Source organism: Diospyros lotus, chromosome 1, assembly GCF_014633365.1.
Source record: "Diospyros lotus cultivar Yz01 chromosome 1, ASM1463336v1, whole genome shotgun sequence".
Classification (NCBI taxonomy): domain Eukaryota; kingdom Viridiplantae; phylum Streptophyta; class Magnoliopsida; order Ericales; family Ebenaceae; genus Diospyros; species Diospyros lotus.
Genome location: NC_068338.1, coordinates 33,195,945 through 33,201,985, shown reverse-complemented (window position 1 = coordinate 33,201,985; position 6,041 = coordinate 33,195,945).

Here is a 6,041-nt window from a genome sequence, read left to right as displayed (position 1 = left end):
GGAAATTTGGAAAAATAAGACTTACGCGAGAGAACAATGAAAAATACGACACTTTATAAATTTTTGTAAAATTATAATTTTTGAATGTGTATTGAACAAAAAAAAAATATTTTTTAATTAGTTCTCTCCTTATTCTTCTTTTCCAATGGCATTTTTTCTTTCTCGCTTAATTTACTGAAAAAATTTGTAAAGTCCGTCACACATAGTGGTTGTATATATTATTTTCTCCACCTAAGCTGCTATTTTGATATATTTTTTTTATTCATTTTCAATAACACTTTTTCTTCCTCTCTAATTAATTTGTTGAGAAAATTTTCAAAGTTTGTTACACGATGCGTCTTACTTTCTCCACCTAAGCTGTTATTCTATTTTTTTTTTATTATTTTTTAATGGTGCTTCTTCTTTCTCGTTAATTAATTTGCTAAAAATATTTTCAAAATCCATCACACACAGCGACTGTGCGTCTTGCTTTCCCCAACTAAATTGTTATTCTATTCTTTTTTTTTTTTTTTTATTCACCTTGTGCAAGTTCTCTATCAAACAAGTACAAAGGTTATCCAATATCAATTTTAAATATCGGTTGTTAATAAATATCAGTTCAACGATATTTGTGCAAAGATATGTGTTCAAATATATCGGTTGGTGATAGATATTGATTCAAATTTATCTATTAAAAGATATCGATTTAAATATATTGGTTCAAATATATCAATTTAAAGATATTGATGCAAATATACATGTTAAAAAATATCGGTTCAAAGATATCAATACAAAAATATCAGTTCAAATATATCAATTGTATATATTTGTCGTAGAATACGGTTGTCAACAAATATTAGTTATAAATGTATGTTATAGATATCGATTTATTAAATATATATCAATAATAACAAAAATTACATATAAACATAAAATGATTTATATTACGAAGTAGCATTAATTTTTTGCAACTTGTTATTCACTTTTATGAGACACTCCACTTTTAAGTAGGGGTGTGCACGGTGCGGTTTGGGCGGTTTAGGAAGGATTTAATAAGCCAAACCGCATGTGCGGTTTGGCATTAAACCAGACCACGCGGTCTGGTTTGGTGTGCACAAACCGCACCAGACCGCACCGCATTTGCGATGCGGTTTGGTGCGGTTTCCGCGGTTTGATGCTTCTTTATTGTTTCATTTGGTGTTTCCTTCACTAACTTATAAAATTTTAATTAAAACATAAAAATCAATGCATAAAATTATAATTTTTAAATTTTTATAGTATCTTGGAGTTTAAAACTAAAATAAGTTACTATCTAATAAAAAATACAAATTTAAAAGTTTTAAATCTACAACATAACCACATGCTCATAATATAAAAATAACACAAAAATCCACAATATAATTCATGGTCAATAAAGTATATATTTTTAATTTATTTTTTTAATTTTTAAATTATTAGATATTTTTAATTTTTTTATTAATATACTACTTGGCCGGTTTGGTTTTAACCAAACCAAAAAAACCACAAACCGCAAATCGCACGGTTTGAGAATTTCTCAAACCGTGCCAAACCGCACCCCCAAAAAATCGCACGGTTTGGTGCGGGCGGTTTCCGCGGTTTGACGATTTTTTTGCACACCCCTACTTTTAAGTGTTATGTGTGAATCAAATATATTAACAACAATGAGTATGGCCTTTTGTGTCTCTAGGAGAATCTAACTCCGATGACGTCTTCCATTGTATGCGGTGATGAATGGTGGTGTGAAGGAATCATGATTAAAAATAGAAAAAAACAATTAATTAATGAGAAAGAAAGGGACAAAAGTATTTTTGTCCTTGTTTATTCAAAAAATCTTAGTTTTGCAAAGATTTGAAAAGTATTATATTTTCCATTTTTCTCTTAGTGGAAGTCTTGTTTTTCTAATTCTCCTTGTAATTATTGATCATCTGGGCTAGTTTGGCAGAGCCTCTTGACTCTCGACCACATTATTACCATATTTCAGGCAAAAAATTGATACACCAATTATAATATCAACAAATGAAAACTAAAAATTTCTTTAAAAAAAAATGTTGAAATATTTATTTTTATACCATTTATTTTGAGAAAAAATTATTTACATTTATTTTCAATTTCTCCTCCCTACCCCAGTCGCAACAGTATCACGTAACACTGTTATCTATTCTAAAAATCATTGCAATTAAGTGTAAGCTGAACATGCAAAGTATCTGTCATTACCGTCACACATGTACAAAAAAAGTGATTTTGTTCATTCTCTTAACTGGTGTGAATGTAACATCTAGTTAATACAGGGATACAAAAAAATGATTTTAAGATGGATCTCTCCCAAACTCACCTTATTTTTCTTTCTCCTATTTTTCAACAACTTTCTCTCATCACTGACTTTCTTACCATCACCGCCACACCTTTCACTATCTCGTTGCCTCTCTACTATGAGGGAGGATGTAACACTCTGTGTTGCTGGTGTTAGAAAATAAGATAAAATTCCAAGAGTGTTCTTTAAGAAAAAAGTTGAAAATTAAATGATGGTGCCCTAGGAGAGGGGCATTATGGCAATTTGGATATTGAGCGGTCCGATGGACCGTAAGGGTAGTTTTGAGAAGTAAAGTAATAAATTGTCAAATCGATGACAGGAAATGTCCTAGGACTTGGATGTCCAGAAAATGGGGTAAGGGATTGTCGAGTATTTCGAGATGAGACTAATGATGTTGAAAAGAAGTTAGATCATGAATAGTTTCCGGTACACCTGCTGTATAAGCTTAAATTATTGGCTGAATCGAATATTTGTGAGGGGCAACCGGGAAATTACCGGTAAGTCAGAGGAGCCAAAAGGTGGCCCAGTTTTATGAATGAGTCAAGTTGAAACGTTTTCAAGCTGAGATAAGGTCTTGTGCAAGCGCAGTGACGTAATTGGTTTTATCGAGTAATAGACTGATTATTAATTTTGGGATAAATCAAGAATTTATGTGACTTGATGGTATTTAAATTAGAGCCGTAGAGGGTCCAAGGGCAATTACAAAATTCTCAAGTGTAATTATAATTTTCTTAAGTGGAATTAATGGGGATTTTGAGGATTAATGTGTAATAATTATATATATATAATTATGGGTTGGGGCTAAGTTTGAAAAAAAAGCATTGGATCCAGAAATTTGGTCTGCTAAACCATTTGGCCAAGAGAATGAAGCAAAGAGAGAGAGATCAAGAAGGGGCCGAGCTTGAGAGAGATCGAGATCAAGGGAGAGCTGGGATTATGGTGGCTGGCCGACAGGCATCAGCGGGAGGCAGCGGCGTTGGCCATGGTTGTTGCAGCGATGTCGGCCATGGCCAATGTGAGGCAGACTAGTAGTGACTGGTGGCGGCTTGAATCACAAGCGAAGGCAATGGCCGGCGATGGCGGAGGCTGTAGCAGAGGTTGACCATGGCAATGGCTGGTGCACACGTGGGAGCTACTAGCTGCGGTGGAGGCGGCGCAGGCCGGTGATGGCACGGCCGTTGGGTGCGGGCGGCAATGGGTGCAAGCGAGGGGTGGTTGCCGGCGAGATCAGGTAGCGGGTGAACAATAGCATGCACAAGAGGTCGCTGGCGCACGTAAGGATGGTCGGACACATGAGGAAGAAAGAGATGGGAAGAAGGAGAATAAAATAAGAAAAGAAAAAAAAAAGAAAATAAAATAAAAAGAAAATGGAGAAAATATCTAAAAATTCCAAAACAATGGAAGAAAGTTATGGAAATTATTTTAGGGCTCGAGGAGCATGCCAAGGGCTCGAAAATGGGATTTTGAGCACAAAGTGGCTTCCCATTGGATAATGCCAGTGTGCGTAGTTGGCTGGACTTTTCATCCAAATCAGGTAAGGTAAATTAATTAAATTTCTTTTCGATTAAATTCCATTATGTGTGATAATGTAGAATGAGTGTTGGTTTGATAAAACCCTAAGTTGGGATTGTTTGAAAATTTGTCAAGGGTTGGTTTTGCGATGTATAACGAAAATAAATGCATTGGTTTAATGTCTGGTGTATGGTTGGGTTTATGTGTGGTTGCATCTAAGGTCGACCGAGGAGACGGTGATCTTAGAAGAGTTCGAAGTTCGAGCTAGCGTTCTCTCCATGGCAAAGATAAGGCTTCGAGCCAGATAAGGGATGACCCCAAGAGTGACGACCTTGCGAATGTTTGGTAATATGATTAAATATATGTTGTGTGCAGTTGTGTGTTGTGCGCAATTGTGTGTTGTGCATGTTCTATAGGTGGTCTAGTGGAGTCTTATGGCAATGGGATATACTAGATGCATGCTAGGGGTAATTTGGGAGGTTGCCTTAAATAGATGGGTTCGGAGGGCAATGAGGCCTCGCCATTCATGCATTCTTACTTATCATTGCATCTCATATATTATCTTATTTACATTCATTTGCACCCTTACTAAGTCATTGTGACTCATGAGATTTTACTTCGTGTTGTAGACATTGTAAGTCCAGATGCAAGCATGGATTATGTTGAGAGGTTGAAGTGGCGACTAGTATTGTTGCCCGTATTGTGAATTGTATTATCTCTTATAAGTGTTTAGGTGGTGATATGTATATATATATACTTGTGGATGAATGTGTATGTTATTAGGCACTGGATGACATCTAGTTTATTGTAATTAGTATAATGTAATATACGATTGTGTAGACTTTTGGTTGATAATGGCTTGTTTGGTAGAGCCAAGTTTTAGGATCAGGTAAGGATCAAATAGGTATTTTCCATAAATTCCCAGTATTCAGTAGATATTTAATGTGCTAGTTTTGTACTTGAGTCACCTTTGGCTTGTTGTGGGTGAGCTGAAGAAATGTAAAGCTCACTCGGGTTTCGGGTCCCATTCGCTGTGCTTCTTTTTATGTTTTGGAACCTACTCCTCAAGTGGAGCGAAGTGAAGGACGAAGCCTAATCTCCACCTATAACATTTTCCAATGAAACATAGTCCATCTATTCATTAGTTTGGTGTTGTATGTGAGTAATCCGGTTGATTATTCATCGATAGTGCCTATAGGTGGGAACAGGTCGTTATAGAGGATGCAACGATGATTGACGCTTAGGTGATGAGATAGTTGACGACAAGAGAATTGCTAGAAAATAAATGAGAGGAGGGGAGAGAGGAAAAAGAAAAGAGAAAAAAAAGAGAGAACGAGAAAGAAACATTTAAAATTAACAAAGTCATAACACTAATCGGGGTCAAAATTCACCCCAATTAAATGGGGGTGAACAAAATCGCACTCCTTAGACACAATGGCGAATCACATCGTGTGATAGTCGCATGAGAGTATAAAATTATAATTAGGTTCAAGTCATGTTGTCATTTATGTGATCTAGTGCACAACCATTTATTTTCGTGTCGTGCAATATCTAATTGACGGACAAGAGCCCCAATTCTTGTTAGCAATTCACCAAATAATTTGTGTATTATTATTTGCATATAATACACAAATTATTTCATATTTTTATTAAAAGTATTATATTTGCGTATTTTTCAAATATTTGGATTAATATACGAATTATTACACTAAAAAGTATAAAATGGGTTTTAGTCGACTTTTTTAAAAAATCGACTAAAAAATTCGTGGAGGTGCAGTTAATGGCGACGACGAGAGAGGGATATGGAGGATGTAGTGACGATAGACGAGGCGATAAGAGAGTCAATGGCTAGAGATGAGGCGACGGTTACTAGACTGGAGAAGAATGGTAACAAGCGGGCAAGGGTCGCGCAATAAGGGAAAGAGAGAGATAAGAGAGAGAGGAAGAGTTGTTGGAAGATAAATAAAGTATGAGTGTAAGACGACATAGAGACGAAAAGTAAAGGCCTTAAAAGCAGATGTGAGTCATGTCAGATGAAGGGAAGAAAATAGAGAGAGAGAAAATAAAATAGTTTCTTGGAGAAGGTGAGAGTTTTTTTTTAGAAGAGCGAGGGTATTTTTTGAAGAAAGATGTTAATTATCACATATATATATGTAATGTATATATATTATTTAATTATAAAATAATATATTTATAATATTATATTTGTAAAATATAT